Here is a 15608-nt window from a genome sequence, read left to right as displayed (position 1 = left end):
TTCCCACCAGTGTATTTTGGTTGCCACTATAATTTTTAGAGCCCTTTTACACAAGAGAGTTAGAGTTGAGAGTTCTAGTCCTTTAAATCAGTATATATGCCTATACATCTACATACATAGGTGCACGTATTCTTTTTCTACAGGGAGAAAACTAGGTCACGACTCTAATAAAAATTGGATATAGAAACAAACAGGCAACCCACGGAATGGGAGAAGATATTTGCAAATGACAGTACAGACAAAAGGTTGATATCCAGGATCTACAAAGAACTCCTCAAACTCAACACACACAAAACAATCATATTAAAAAATGGGCAGAAGATATGAACAGAAACTTCTCCAATGAAGACATACAAATGGCTACCAGACACATGAAAAAATGTTCATCATCACTAGCCATCAGGGAGATTCAAATCAAAACCACATTGAGATACCACCTTACACCAGTTAGAATGGCCAAAATTAGCAAGACAGGAAACAACGTGTGTTGGAGAGGATGTGGAGAAAGGGGAACCCTCTTACACTGTTGGTGGGAATGCAAACTGGTGCAGCCACTTTGGAGAACAGTGTGGAGATTCCTCAGGAAATTAAAAATAGAGATTCCCTATGACCCTGCAATTGCACTACTGGGTATTTACCCCAAAGATACAGATGTAGTGAAAAGAAGGGCCATCTGTACCCCAATGTTTATAGCAGCAATGGCCACGGTCGCCAAACTGTGGAAAGAACCAAGATGCCCTTCAACGGATGAATGGATACGGAAGATGTGGTCCATATACACTATGGAGTATTATGCCTCCATCAGAAAGGACGAATACCCAACTTTTGTAGCAACATGGACAGGACTGCAAGAGCTTATGCTGAGTGAAATAAGTCAAACAGAGAGAGTCAAGTATCATATGGTTTCACTTATTTGTGGAGCATAACAAATAATATAGAGGACAAGGGTAGATGGAGAGGAGAAGGGAGTTGAGGGAAATTGGTATATGTGCTGCCGAAGCGAGCACAGTTGAGGGAAATTGGAAGGGGAGGTGAACCATGAGAGACTACGGACTCTGAAAAACAATCTGAGGGTTTCGAAGGGGTGGGGGGTGGGAGGTTGGGGGAACCAGGTGGCGGGTATTAGGGAGGGCACAGATTGCATGGAGCACTGGGTGTGGTGAAAAAACAATGAATACTGTTATGCTGAAAATAAATAAAAAATTTTTAAAAAATTGGATATAGAAAATTTGTAGGATTCATGATATATGTGAATTCACTTTCTCATTTCATAAAGCATCATTTTTTATTGTCTTGTTCTACAGTGAGTAATGGTTCTGTGACTTAAAACATCAAATTCATCATATCTGTTCATGTAGCTTATACCTGCATTTCTGCACTTTCCACCTGAGAACACTGTGGGCGGCGTTATCTGGCAGCATGGAATATACAAATATTCAGTATTCCGAGATACTCTGCAGAATGTCTGGATACAGATGATGAGGTAGAAAACTAGATTTTACGGAGGGAGAGAGGGGAGGGAACAGCCCCAGTTTCTAGACAGAACACATTAGCATACACCTCTATAAGTTTTCGTGAGTCATCTGAATTTTCTTAGCCTCCAAATTCTGACGTATCAGGCAGGAATAACAATTTTCTTGTCGACCTAAGATCTGAGTTGAGGGCCAGGTGAACAATAGATAGAAAAGCACTCTGTAAATCATAATCCATTATCCTCAGATACTGATTATGTGTCTGATATGTGTTAGGTCTTGAGAAGCTAGGAAAATGTCTAAGAAGTTATCGGAGGGAACAGTGCACATTCACGCAGGCTTGTGGCAAAAGGTCGTGGACCCGAAGGAAGATCTTGGGAGAGAGCAGGGCACAGAGGGATACTCAAGATGATGGGGATGTTAACAAGGACGGACATGCCTTAACACAGATGGGAGGAAAGCCTCCCAAAGAGAACCTAACACACTGAAATCCGTCGATCGACCCATGGTTATAAAGTGGCACCTATGCGTGACACTCCGTGTGAAACCTCCTCATGGAAATTTTCAAAATTAACTTGTCTTGTGATTCTAACAATGTGTTTGTTTCCAAAATAAGCAAGAGAATATATAAGGAATACGGTTGTAAAATGTATATAAAATTGTGCATGTGAGTTGCTTAATTCTCAATACTGTATGGGAGGAGGGGAGAACAAATGTGAAAATTAGGAGGTTTTACCGGTTTATATAATTATCTGCCTCAGCAGACACTGAAGGATTTTGTAAGTTCATTTAATGTAAACTTTACGTGGATATTTAATTTAATGCATTTTTACAAACGTCATTTCACATATCAATATTATGACAGGTGACCTTGAGAAATAAATGAGGTAAATTTTTCCTTGGGTTTAAGAGAAAATCCAGCAGTTCAAATTTACACAAATTAAAGGTCTTCATGCAAAGTAAAAACCGTCAATGTGCATACAGGAAACCTGTTTCTTTGGTCCTTACTCTACACCTAAGGACCAATGACCAGTAATAACATACTTAAATTCTCTCATCTCCATAAGCAGATCATTACATGTAAAATAATTTTAGATTAAAAGATCAAAATTTCTGGTAGGCTCTAGATGTACAGTATACATCATAAATAAATTTTAGAAACTAGTTCTTTATACCTACAGGTAGTATTGTATTTATATAAAGTTTGGATATAGAGTAAATGTGTCGCTTCTTAAAATCTGATTGAAACCTGAGATCATGGATCGTACCACTTCCATATACGTCTAATGCATTTATTTCTAACCTCTGTCTTTCCTCTGAGTAGGCACTGAGTGGGGGGAAAGGTCAATGATTAAACTGAAATCATTATGAGGTGGAGAGAAATGACAATAACCTTTGATTGTCTTCTGCTCACGGCAAATTCATGACATTTTGCAATCAAGACTGGTCCACCAGCAACCTAAAGCATTTGATTTACATGTTCCACAGATGAAGGAAATATAAATAATGTGTCATTTGAAATAGGTCAGGTCGACTAGCTGTTTGGAAGTACTGACATCCTACACACACACACACACACACACACACACACACACAAACACACACACCCGCACAGATTTTGTTTAATAATGTTGCAAGGGACTATATATATATATATATATACATTTATTTTTTTTAATTGAGTATTATTCTACTTTGAAGAGGAAGCTAGGGGTGCCTGGGTGTCTCAGTCAGTTAAGCATCTGCCTCCAGCTTGAGTCATGATCCTGGGTCCTGGAATGGAGCCCAGAGTCAGGATCCTTCATCAGTGGGGGGTCTGCGTCTCCCTCTCCCACTGTCCCTCCCTATTGTTCATGCAGGCACTCTCTCTCTCTCAAATAAATAAACAAAATCTTGGGAGGGGAAAAAGGAAAGGAAGTTACAATGAGAAAGAAAATGAGGTAATTAACACATATATAGGTCCTAATTTTTTTTCCAGAACATGGTAGGCTTTTAGTTGTATAAACTCATAGTAAAAAAACAACCAACAAACAATAACCCCTAAGTATAGGTTCTTGAACAGATGTTTTCAGCATCTAAAGAAAGAATCGTAGGGAGCATTAAAAAAAAAATAAACAACAGCTTGCACCCATTTCTACTCTGTAAAACCATATATTCCTATTCTATAAAACTATATATTCTGCAAAAAATCACAAATAAAATATATAGTTTTTAGGGCATAATAGACCATTTATCTATATCTAATAGTAATTATGGAATTAGTAACTATTGCATTATTTTTAATGATGCTAAGTGTAGAAAACATAAGTGTGGAATAATACAAGATTTAGACTTGAACATGATAGGGGCAGGAGAACATTTTCTCAAAAGCCATGAATACATTTTTGAGAGAGAGGGGAAAAAAAAGCTTTAATAGGGGAGGGGAGACCTCAGTATTCATCAGGATTCCTAGGAACAAAATTAAACATTTACCCTGATTCATTTTTAGCCTGTTTACATATAGACTGTACTTTACACATGCTTGTTACATATATGGTGTATTGATATATGAGTTTAATAAAGCAAAGCAAGATTTCCAAACATTAAAAAACTCTTACGATTTATAAACTTGAAACGATGACAGTAGACATCATTTCTTTAATGCCAGCCTCCCTAACCCCCTCCTACCCCAGTATGGCATCCATGAGCCACACAGAAAGCTGCAGTCCTCTGAACAAGCCTGCACCCTCCTTCATTTCTCTCCCTGTTCTCTGACATCAAGCACCTTCCCTCGAAAGTTTCTGTGGCCCCGAGTCATCACCGATTACCCCCGCCCTCTGATCCCCTACCACTCTGTTGACATCGCCACTGGGACTACTTCAGGAGAGCCAAGGTTTGCAACATCTACACAGGAGGCCAACTAGCTTCTTCAAGGGTCGGTGTCAAACGGTAATGGACTCTTCTTCAACCCACCTCCCTAGCTTTCCTGTGAGGTCCCACCAACAAGCCACATCAGTGCTACGTGCCTGACAATACCTTCATCCGCTTTCAGCAAAATAAGGAGTAAACACAGGGAACCTCCATGAGAGTACCTTTGTTTGCATCATGAATATCGTCTGGATGGCGTGCCCCTGACAAACAGGACTATAATTTCTGTGACTTTGCTACATGTTGCATCATGGCTATTTGTGTACTATGTAAGAGAAGATACATGGTTTCAATAAATTAGAATCCCAGGAACACACAGAAAACCGTACCTCATAAAGTCAACACATGTGAACTCTACAACACGAAAGTGGGCTTACTTATTTTGTATTGTCTCATGAAATGGACGAGGAGTATTTTAAGTGACAGATTAAAATGGCTTCTGAGAACACAGAATAAGAGGAGGATGAAGCGAATCCATATCTTCCTTTTATCCCCTCAGAGGTTCTCCAGTTGCTGTGATCAATATTATAAAGGCTTTCCTGCTTGCTGCTGTAACACTTCCCACCACTCGGCTGCCAAGAAAAAGTAAGTTATAGAAGTATAGAAGTTGATAGTGGACATATTGACACGGCCTAGAACACAGAATTCAGCTTTGAGTTTTTGTGTTGGGGGTATTGTGTGCTTATTGTTGTTAGCAACTTCTGATTCATTTTTCTTTATTTTCTTCTGCATACGTAATACGTAGACAGCTCGGGCCCGAATCTTAATTCTACGGCTTACGAATTAACTATCCATGGAAAAACCACTTGATTTCTTTCTGCCTCAGTCCCTCATCCACAAAATAGTCATGATAACAATATTCACCTCAAAGGTACGAGGTATGCATAGTTGATATTTTAATTATGACAATTAAATATGTTAATACTGGGAAATCCTTCTTAGAAAGGTGTCTGACACACAATAGGTACAACCTATGTGTTTTAAAAATAAAGATATAGAGGAACCATTATATATTTATTCTATACAACCAAAAAAAAGAGACCCATTTCTTAGATATTATTATTTCTTTGCATTTCAAGGCAGAGAAAAACCCTTAAAATACCTTAGAGTTAATGTGGAATATAAATAAAGATTTACCATGGAAAATCCCATGGAATTATGTGGATTAAGGTTACTGCTTTATTTGGGAACATAGGGAAAAGGGAAAAGGAAGGAGGAAGAAGGAAAAGACAAAATGACCAAGAAAAAAGAAAGAGAAAGGCAGAATGACAGAGGGAGGGAAGAAGCTGGAAGGAAGGAACGAAGGAAAGATAACCCCGAAAAGATGATATAATAATCAAAATGCCCAAGTCGACATTACTTTCTTAAGCGTTAGAAAAAGCTTCATAAGAAACTAATTTACAACCTGAAGACAAATTAGTTATTATGACTATTCAGATGCAACTTCACATTATCTCACTTACTTTATCTACCCACTAAATCTTCAAAACTTGGCGCATTTTATTTTTTATTTTTTTAAGATGATTTATTTATTTGACAGACAGAGATCACAAGCAGGCAGAGAGGCAGGCAGAGAGAGAGAGCTCCCTGCTGAGCAGAGAGCCCAATGTGGGGCTCGATCCCAGGACCCTGGGATCATGACCCGAGCTGAAGGCAGAGGCTTTAACCCACTGAGCCACCCAGGCACCCCACTTAGTGTATTTTAAAACATTACATATTAATTGTCCATAGTTAAAAGGAGGAAAGAAAATGAGAGTGTGCTAATGTTTTTTATAATGCCTGAATTAAATCAGATATTTTTTAGAAATACTTTATGTATGCAAAGTTCGCTTTCTTTGGAAATACATATACTTAAAAATATGTAGGCAATAATTTGTAACTTTCTAATATAAATTATCTTCATTGAACCTAATATGTCCTATTGACTATTATGGAATTATCCCTTACTAAATTGTATATACAAATTTTCAACAGTATAATTTAGCTATTTCTAAGTTACATTAAAAACAAAAGTAATTATTCTGCATTTGTCTTTTTTTAATATTTGAGTACTCATTGGTATTGCTTTAAAAAATTACATTTGAAAATTACAAATGTCACAATTAAGATAAAAACATGTAATTTATGTGTACTTTAAAATTACATTTATAAGTATTTCTCTAGTTAAATATCTAAAAGTCCAGCTGCAGAAGTTCTAGGAGCAACTTATTATATTTTCTACCACATTTATCAACAGACATTAAGTTGAAAATGGCATGTAAATTACCAAATTATATGGAAAATGTAACATGGTTACATACTAATTGTATTGTGATATATATTTTATATTTATTAAGAATAACAAATGTTTTCCTAAAAATATTATAGAAAAATATTATACAGTATTATGGACTACAGTATTACGGAAAACATTACAGAACATCAGGAACAAATTTATATTCAAAAAATAATCTGCAGAAGGTAGAATTTTACTAATACAACATGGCTGAAGAAGTTCAAGCACTAAATTGCACTGTGAGCTTCCTGGTATCCAGAGGGGAACCAGAAAAGAAGATATATTATGCACTTTCCATTATAAAAGGAGGCATATGTGTTGATATGGAAAGAACTGTTTTATGTCACTAAATTCATAACAATGAATAACATAGCATTAAGGACATGATCTTCAACAACACTTTTATGGCTTATTACATAAGAACTTCTGAGAAAGCCAATGGCATAATAAATTGTAATTAGTGAAAGTGTATGTGTGGAGAGAGTTTTACTTACAAAATAACCATGGCTAATGTTTACTGGGCTCTTACTATGTGGTTATTAGAAACACTTACACCCATCAGCCTGTTTAAATGCCACAGGAACCAAGAAAATAGTCACCACATGGCACGTGTTTGTGTTCAGCCATATGTACTGAGTACTCTAGTTCTAGGCACTTAGAATTTCTAAGCAAATAAAACAGCAAAAGTTCTTACCCATCGTTTTGGATAAAAAAACTAAGACTTGCAAGGTCATGAAATGTTAAGGTCATGGAGCCAGTCACATTAAGCCAGATGAGTTGCAGATACATAAATACATATTAGTATTGTTTATCAATCTACCTCAAGCATCCAAGCATTTGAGATCTCTCCGACCAAATGGGAGGGTATGTTGCCAGGAAGAGAAAAAAGAGAAAGTGGGGAAATGCCAGTTTGGGATAAAAATAACCCATTGGCCCAAAGCCAAAAATATGAATTATTTAATTATTCCCTCAACTTACTTGTTTTTCTCAAACATTTATTGAGAACCTACTCTACAGACTCTTGAGATATGTAGGTGAGTAAGATGTGATGTTTGACTTTCAAGACTCACAGTCCTGCTGGCTACGAGGCTGCTGTGAATACTCAAGCAGATGATGTCAACTCAACAAAGAAAATACAACAATGATCGTGTGTTCTGAAGTCAGAGGCATGGAAAGGAAGGATCTCTCCAGCCTGGGGTGTGGGGGGGTGTGGTGCAGAGAAGGAGATAGTCCTGAACTGCTTTATAAGGAGTCAGTAGTCAAAACATCAAATATCAAAAAATAAGGATGTATACAGGTTAAGGGGAAATTACTTTTAGAAATTGAAGGAGAAAAAGAAGCAAATCAATCTTATTAGCTGAGCTCAGAAAACATCCAAAGGGATGTGCAAACAGACAACACTGGATTAAAAGCAAGAAATGAGGTATTTAACAAATTAAAAAAAAAAAACAAAAGATCAAGCTGGCATCCTGCATTGGATCCTGGAACAGAAAGTAGGTATTAATGGAAAAACTGGCAAAATTTAAATGAAGTTAACAGTAATATACAAATGTCAAGTAATCTCCATGGGGGAGACTTCAAGGACATTAAGGACACATCTTGAGCAATGTCAGATACCTTTTTTATCTCCTACAGTGTCTGATTTCATTGTAGTACCTAACAGATACATACTACTAAGCTTTTTCTATCAAACCCTACTTTTATCTATTTCATTAAGGAAACAGAAAGTTTCTATTTCATTTTTGGTGTAACTGTTATATTACACACAGAATATAAATGCTTCTATTATATATTTTAAGCTTACCATTCTATGTGATATATTATGATTGAACTTTAGTTAAAACCAAAATGAGCATTATAATGAGAAAATTTACAGATAAGTGATTTTGAAAACAGAATGAACGGCTTACAAATTACTGGAAATAACACAAACCAGAAGAATTCAATGAAAGGCAATAAAGGATTCTGAGATGAAAGTTATAAAATATCAAAACCAATGAGGGTCATTTGAATATCAAAAAGACAATGCATGAATCTATGATTCTGAACTAATGTAAGAAGAAAAAAAAATACTCTCCTAAAATTTACATCATTTAATGGGAAAAAAAATTAGGAAGTAAATCAACCAGGAAGAATTTTGATAAGAAAAAAAATTGCTGAGCAATAGGCAGTAACCAAAACCATAATGATCATTTTAAGTGGAAAATTACATTTATTGCCTTAATACATTCAGATTATAAAAATAAAATAAAAGCCCAATAAAAAGTACTGGTCCTATCAGCAGAGGGACAAGATGATACAAAAACAAATGATTCTAGCCCAAATCTGAGGTTGTAATTTTGCATGTTAAAATATGTGTTATGAATAGGTGAGTAATTTTTTTTTTCAAGTCTCCAGTATCCCAGCACACTATACCTACTTGAGAAGTACTAAAACCACGCTTTGACTCTTAGGAAACTTCATCTCCTTGAGTGTCATAATCAGATAGGCAAGATCAGTGATGTCAGTTGTTTCCAAAGGGAAACAGAGTGTTCCCATCCTGCATGTCCTTTGTGATAGAACTTTACCCTCCTCCCCATGAAGGCAAGGAAGTCTCCCCTCTCCCTTAATCTACCTTGGTCTTGTGACTTGCTTTGACCAAAAAAATGGAGCAGATGCAGATGTGGTGTGGAATGGCTTATCCACCAGAAGCTTAGGAAACCTTACAGCTTCCGTTCTCACCTCCTTGGAGTTTTGTTGGTAGATACCAGGGGGATCTGTGTAGAATATCCCCAAGAGTCAAAACAAACAAACAAACAAAAAACAAAACAAAACCAACCCAACAATAACAATAACAACAACCTAAAAACAACAACAACAACAAAAAACCCCACAAACCCAAAACAAAACCACACACTCTCTCTCTCTCCCTCTCTCTCTCTCTCACACACACACACACACGCCACAAAAAATACTTCTTGGAAGTAACACTAGACTAATTTTTGACATGTATGTAAGAATAAAAGAGAAAAGCATTGAGGGTTGTTTCAATTAAGAGGTTTGCGGAAGGTCTGATGACGGGGCTTTGGGATGGTTCGGTGTAACCGAGAAGGGAGAGAGAATGTCCGTGAGGGGACACGATGTGGAGGTGACTTCATATAGAAATGGGAATACTGTATTTATATAAAGGGGACAGTATTTTTACTAAAATGGAGGGAGAAATATAGGGCTAAATTATGGCTTTTATTTATTTTTACTCTGTGTCAGGCACAGTCTTAATGTTGTCATGCATTATTTGTTATTCATCACAAAAAATTACATGAGTTCTGAGTTATTAGAATCATACTTTACAGATGGGGAAATCAAAGCTTAGAAAGTTAGGAACTGGGGTGCCTGCGTGGCTCAGTGGGTTAAAGCCTCTGCCTTCGGCTCAGGTCATGATCCCAGAGTCCTGGTATCGAGCCCCGCATTGGGCTTTCTGATCAGCGGGGAGCCTGCTTCCCCCCCGCCTCTCTGCCTGTCTCTCTGCCTACTTGTGATCTCTCTCTGTCATATAAATAAATAAAATCTTAAAAAAAAAAGAAAGTTAGGAACTTAGAGATGTCACACTCTTTATAACCAACATAGCCCCAATTCTAACTCCAAATTATGGTTGAGACTTTACCCATGCTTTAGTAGATGTTAAATTTTCAGTTTGTTTTTTGTTCAGGGGGAGGGCTCTATAGGAGTGTGGATGTCACACAGAGAGAAAGACAGAGATACAGACAGAGACAGAGATAACATGGGGAGGGATATTTAGCTTAGAGAAGACTACGGCAGCAAAGACTAAAAAGACTAAAAATAGCCCTCCTCTTTGCTCCGTTCCTCTGTGAGTCTAGGTATATGCACCTTGACAGAACCTTGGAGTACCCAAGGTCACTAAGAGTAGCTTTCTTTAGAAGAGCAGGCAACTTTATTTCCTAGAGGATGAAAAAAATAATCAGTTCATTTAGATGTTTAAGGTTTGTGAAAAAAAAAAACTACTTAGTCTCAAAGAAGACTTCTTTGGAGGCAAGGACTGGGAGTTTTACATCTTGCTCTGGTCAAGCATTCCAGGAGCTGGCTGGCACCATGGAACTTGGTGGTAAGTTGAGAGAGCTGCGTGCTAAGAATTATCACTACTGGAATGCTCTGGTGAAGAATATCCAATTAATTAGTAATGAAGGACTAGGGTTGCCTTCTCTCAAAAGTCTGGGGTCTGAGAGAGGCTTCACTTAGTGACAGTCTCCCAGAGTGGGCAAGGCAAGACTTCAGTGGTTGCCAAGGCAGAAACTAGGGCTATAGGGGTGGTAGGATGGACGCCTCCGTCTGGCTTGGGCTGGGACATAGCGAGGGCCTTGCCTAATTGGGAGTGATGGCAGAAGGTGGACATTTAGAACTCTGTGTTAGTAACGTATGTGACAGTATAGTTCACGAAGAGGATACAATTTAAATGAGATGCTTAAATTCACATCCCAAGCTTGCAAAGCAGGTTTTATCTGTTTTATGATGAAATAAAGCCTTAGAAGTATAGTCCTTAATCAAAATGTGTCTGTAAGCCTGGATAAGTAGGGCAGAAGATTTTAACATTTCCTTTGCCAGACTTCAACACCTTCAAGTGTGAGTTTTGTTTTGTCCTTTGGGGTCCAATTCTAGGAAGACCTCTGGCCTTTGTTTTTCACGAATGTAAGGATATTGTCCATGACAGAGACTTGTATGAGTTGGTGTCCAGAAGTCAGCATTTTATTTTTTTCTGCAGGCTACTTTTCCCCTAACTGATATGCAAAGAAGGGGATTTTTCCAAGAGTTTTCTCACAGATTTGAAAAACACGGGGCAAAGCAGCATGTGACTGGTTCTGTGACCTCACTACCTGCTACCTATGGATAAGCAGAAGGTCTGTAATTTCTAGCCTCTCAGAAACAATGGTCTAGCAGCATCTGGTTCTTCCTAAAATATTATAGATCCTTTCTAAAAAAGACAAAACTATGTTGAACAAATGCAGCACTAGAGCATAGAAAGAAAGAAAGTGCCTTCATAGCTCTTCCTTTAAGGGTATGTTGTAGACAGAATTGCCTTTGAAGAAAACATGAATATATGCTCTTTTCAAGATTACAAAACTTGATTGTTGTTCAGGAGGTTTGAAAGACAAGAACTCCTGAAAAGCTACATTCATTCCCTTTTTGTCCTTGGGAGCTGTCTAAGAAAAAGGATATGAGAAAGAGTTATTAGAACAGACCTGCAAAGTTGCTTTGCAAAATGTTGTCATTCTGGTATTAGTGTTGAAAGGAAAAGGTTGAAATGATTTCTAATATAGGACACTGATTTTTCTTAAATGCTTTTAAATCTCCATTTCGAAGGTGGGAGGAGATAACCTGACCTTTACATCTATCCCCAGTGTTTACACTTACAGTCTGAGCCCTATAACACTGTTAGTCTAGAAGGAATTCTTTGACTATCTACAGGTGGGTCCAAAACCAAAATGAGCAGGAATTTGCTATGTTTTAAAGCACGGTTTCCATAGAAGATGCTAATATATCCTTAAAAACACAAATTAAATCCTAAGAGAACACAGATTTGGTTTTGGCCTGTGATTAGTTACAATGATTGATATTATAACTGAATTATAATGAATGAATGTACCTCTTAGGATCTCTCTTCCCTGAACATTATTTAATCCCTGATTCACAGTAAGAACGGATAAAGACTGAGTGAACAAGCCTGAAATTTAACAGGTTTCTTTCTGAGTCCATGTCAAAACTACAACAAAACTTTCAGATCAAAGTAATTGGAACATGCTAATGGAAAATATGGATTACCAAAGATATACACTTAACGCCTTTTTTTCAGTATACCTTTATTTGGCCTCAATAACATAATTTCAAGATGTTGAAAACAAAGCCACTACGCTATCAATGTGATTGAAATAAAAGTGTTCTTGTAGCTATTGGCCTAATTTTTTAAACTATAGGCATCATGAACCCTTACACTTCGCTTTTTCTGTATCTTTCTAAATAGGCCTTCAAGAAACTGTCATCATATAAATTTACTTGATATTGAAAGAATACCCAGTAACAGAAAAATACACTCTTTAAGGTACACATAGAACATTCATGATGGCAGACCATATTCTGAGTCATAAACTTAAAATAATTAAAATCTGTAAATTCTCAAAAAAAAATTAAAACTGTCATCATTCACAAAAATGTCTGAAAAATCCTAAGAGTTTTGAAAATGAAAAAAATCCACATATTTCTAAATGAAACATGGGCTAAAGAGGTCATCACTGGGAAATTATAATTATAAATCAATAAATTTAAAACATTCAAATACTGAGAGAATAAGTGAAAGCCAAAACCACCATTATTGTAACAATGATGAACTTCTAGCCAGACAGATTGGAGGGACAGAGAAAGAAGGGAGAAGTGGGGGAGAGAGGGAGCAAATTATCAATATTAGGAATGGGAGAGGGAATACCATGAAGAAATTCCTGCCATTAAAATGCTAATAAAAGAATGTTATTTACAAAGTTGTCATTAAGCTCAACAACTCAGTTAAAACTGACACACACACAAAGAGGTAAACTATTAAAGTTCACTCAGGAAGACATAGACAGTCTAAAAAATCCTATATTTACTAAAGAAATGGATTTCTTATATAAAGCATAACAAGCACGAACCATTAGAATACTGAGAAATAAAAATTAAAATTGATGCTCTTTGAAAGACACTGTTAAAAGATACATTTTAAAAAATCCTGGAAAAATATTTGCAAAATACTATATAGGTATTAGTGACTGGTGCCCAAAATATAAATATAAAGGATCATCCCAAGTCAATAAATATAAAGATTCTTCACAAGTCGATAAGAGAACAAACAATTCAATTTAAAAATGGACATAGGATTTGAACGGTTGGCCAAAAAGAGATCAGGATGGCAAATCAGCACATGAAAAAATGTTCATCATTAACCATGAGGTAATTACAAAGTAAAACCACAATGAGAAACGACTATATACCTATTAAAATGAATATATATATATATATATATATATATATATATATAAACTTGTATATCCATAAACAGGTAATACCTATTACTGATGGGGACGCAGAACAACTGAAACTGTCTTTTTTTTTTTTAACGATTTTATTTATTCATTTGACAGACAGAGATCACAAGTAGGCAGACAGGCAGGCAGAGAGAGAGGAGGAGAAAGCAGACTCCCTGCTGAGCGGAACGCCTGATGCAAGGCTCGATCCCAGGACCCTGGGATCATGACCCGAGCCGAAGGCAGAGGCTTTCACCCACTGAGCCACCCAGGCGCCCCGAAACTCTGTTTTTCTGAAGGAAATCATGAACGGCAGAATCAGAGCTAGACAGCCTCGTCTAAAGTTGAACATCCAAGAGAAACACACTCGGCGAAGAGCCCAGCAAATCTCCTCGTAGGCTGTCACCCAACAGAAATGAAGACGAACGTCCGCACAGTAACCTGCACATGCAAGTTTACAGCGGCTTCATTCGAAATCAACAAAACCGAGAAAAACTCAAATGCCCATCACCTAGTGAAAGATTACCCAATGTGCGGGGCCAGCAAAGGGAACACAGTACGGATGTGTGCCGCGCCCTGGGTCTCAAAAGCATTACGCCACGTGAAGGAAGCCCAAGCTGAATGGTTACAAACTGTGAATACGTTTCTATGACATTCCAGAGAAGGGCACAAACTATAGAAACAGAACAAACAAAACAAAACAAGACCAAAATCCTCAGTGGTGTTATCAGGGGCTGAGGATTGGGAGAGGGCCCTCTTCGGGGTAGTGGGAGCGAAATCTGATTTTGGTGCTAGTTACAGGACTATTCATCTTTGCCAAAATTCATCAAACCGTGTATCTGAAAACAATAAATCTTAATGCGTTGAGGTATGTCTTAATGAACCTGACTTACATTCCGTATATAATTAAATTGTAATTAAATTCACGTAAGGATGGTTTCACCCAGGGCTTTCTGTAGACATGTGAGATAAAAATGGTCAAGAATTAAATACATGATTTTCAGGCCGACATCAGAGATGGAGAGTAGGTTTGGGGGAGAAACCTTTCTGGAAAACCCAGAGCCCACTACATAGGAACCCCTTATTCAACCTGCTGGTAGCCCCAGGTCAGAAGCTAAGTGTGGAGGCACCACTCAGGGCCTCTGGGAAAACGCCACCCTCCGAACTGGGTGAACATCAGGAAAGCAGATCAGAGCTGCTGAACCCTCCAGTCCAAAAACCAAAACTGATTCTGTTCCAGTCTGTTTTCCTCCCTATTTTCCATCCTTTTCTCTGTGGCTCAACCACTCAATTGTAATCCATTCACACTCCAGTCTCACTTTATGTTCACAGTATCACTCCTCACGAGGATCGTGAGGGCACCAGTGCCACGAAGCCTGAGAGAAGGATGTGGGCACGAGGACCTTGAAGGGACGATTCCTATCTTCAAATATTTGAAAGTCCTTCAGAGAAAGACAAAACGCCTTCGTGACCTGAAGCTCCCTCCCAGTCCCTGATGAGGATGCGTCATGGGGAAGGCGAAATTCGTTAAATATAGAGAAAATGTCTCTAATGATCAGAAGCAGCCAAAGAACGAGAGCCGCTACCATATGTTGAGAGAGTGTGCCACACATTCTCTCTTTTAATCTCCTAAGTCCTTGAAATGGGCTTTTATAGATAATATAAAACAGTTAAGTTCATAGCGCTAATGATCAGCGTAGTCAAGAGTCAAGGGTCTGTCTCTGCTCTGTTACCGGATCTCCCAGTGCATACCAGTGACCACTGACTGCACTCAAGCCTACTGGGAACCCCTTGGCCGGCACATTGCATTAGGGGTTCCACAGCGGATGAGCTAGATGCCATCTGCTTGCTACTTAGATATTATCAGAACATGAGTATTATGAAATTCCTTATTAGCGTTTTTTTTCT

At 37.7% G+C, this 15608-nt stretch overlaps 1 protein-coding gene across 1 annotated transcript in view; it reads right to left on the bottom strand.

Moving 5' to 3' along the window:
* The window catches only part of CNTNAP2 (contactin associated protein 2), a gene marked incomplete at both ends in the record, with an annotated part of 1866690 nt that overhangs the window by 1382037 nt on the left and 469045 nt on the right, over positions 1-15608 (bottom strand).

Source organism: Martes martes (assembly GCF_963455335.1).
Source record: "Martes martes genome assembly, chromosome: 11".
Classification (NCBI taxonomy): domain Eukaryota; kingdom Metazoa; phylum Chordata; class Mammalia; order Carnivora; family Mustelidae; genus Martes; species Martes martes.
Note: the sequence above shows the minus strand (reverse complement) of the source record. Positions and strands in the feature narration are given on the sequence as shown.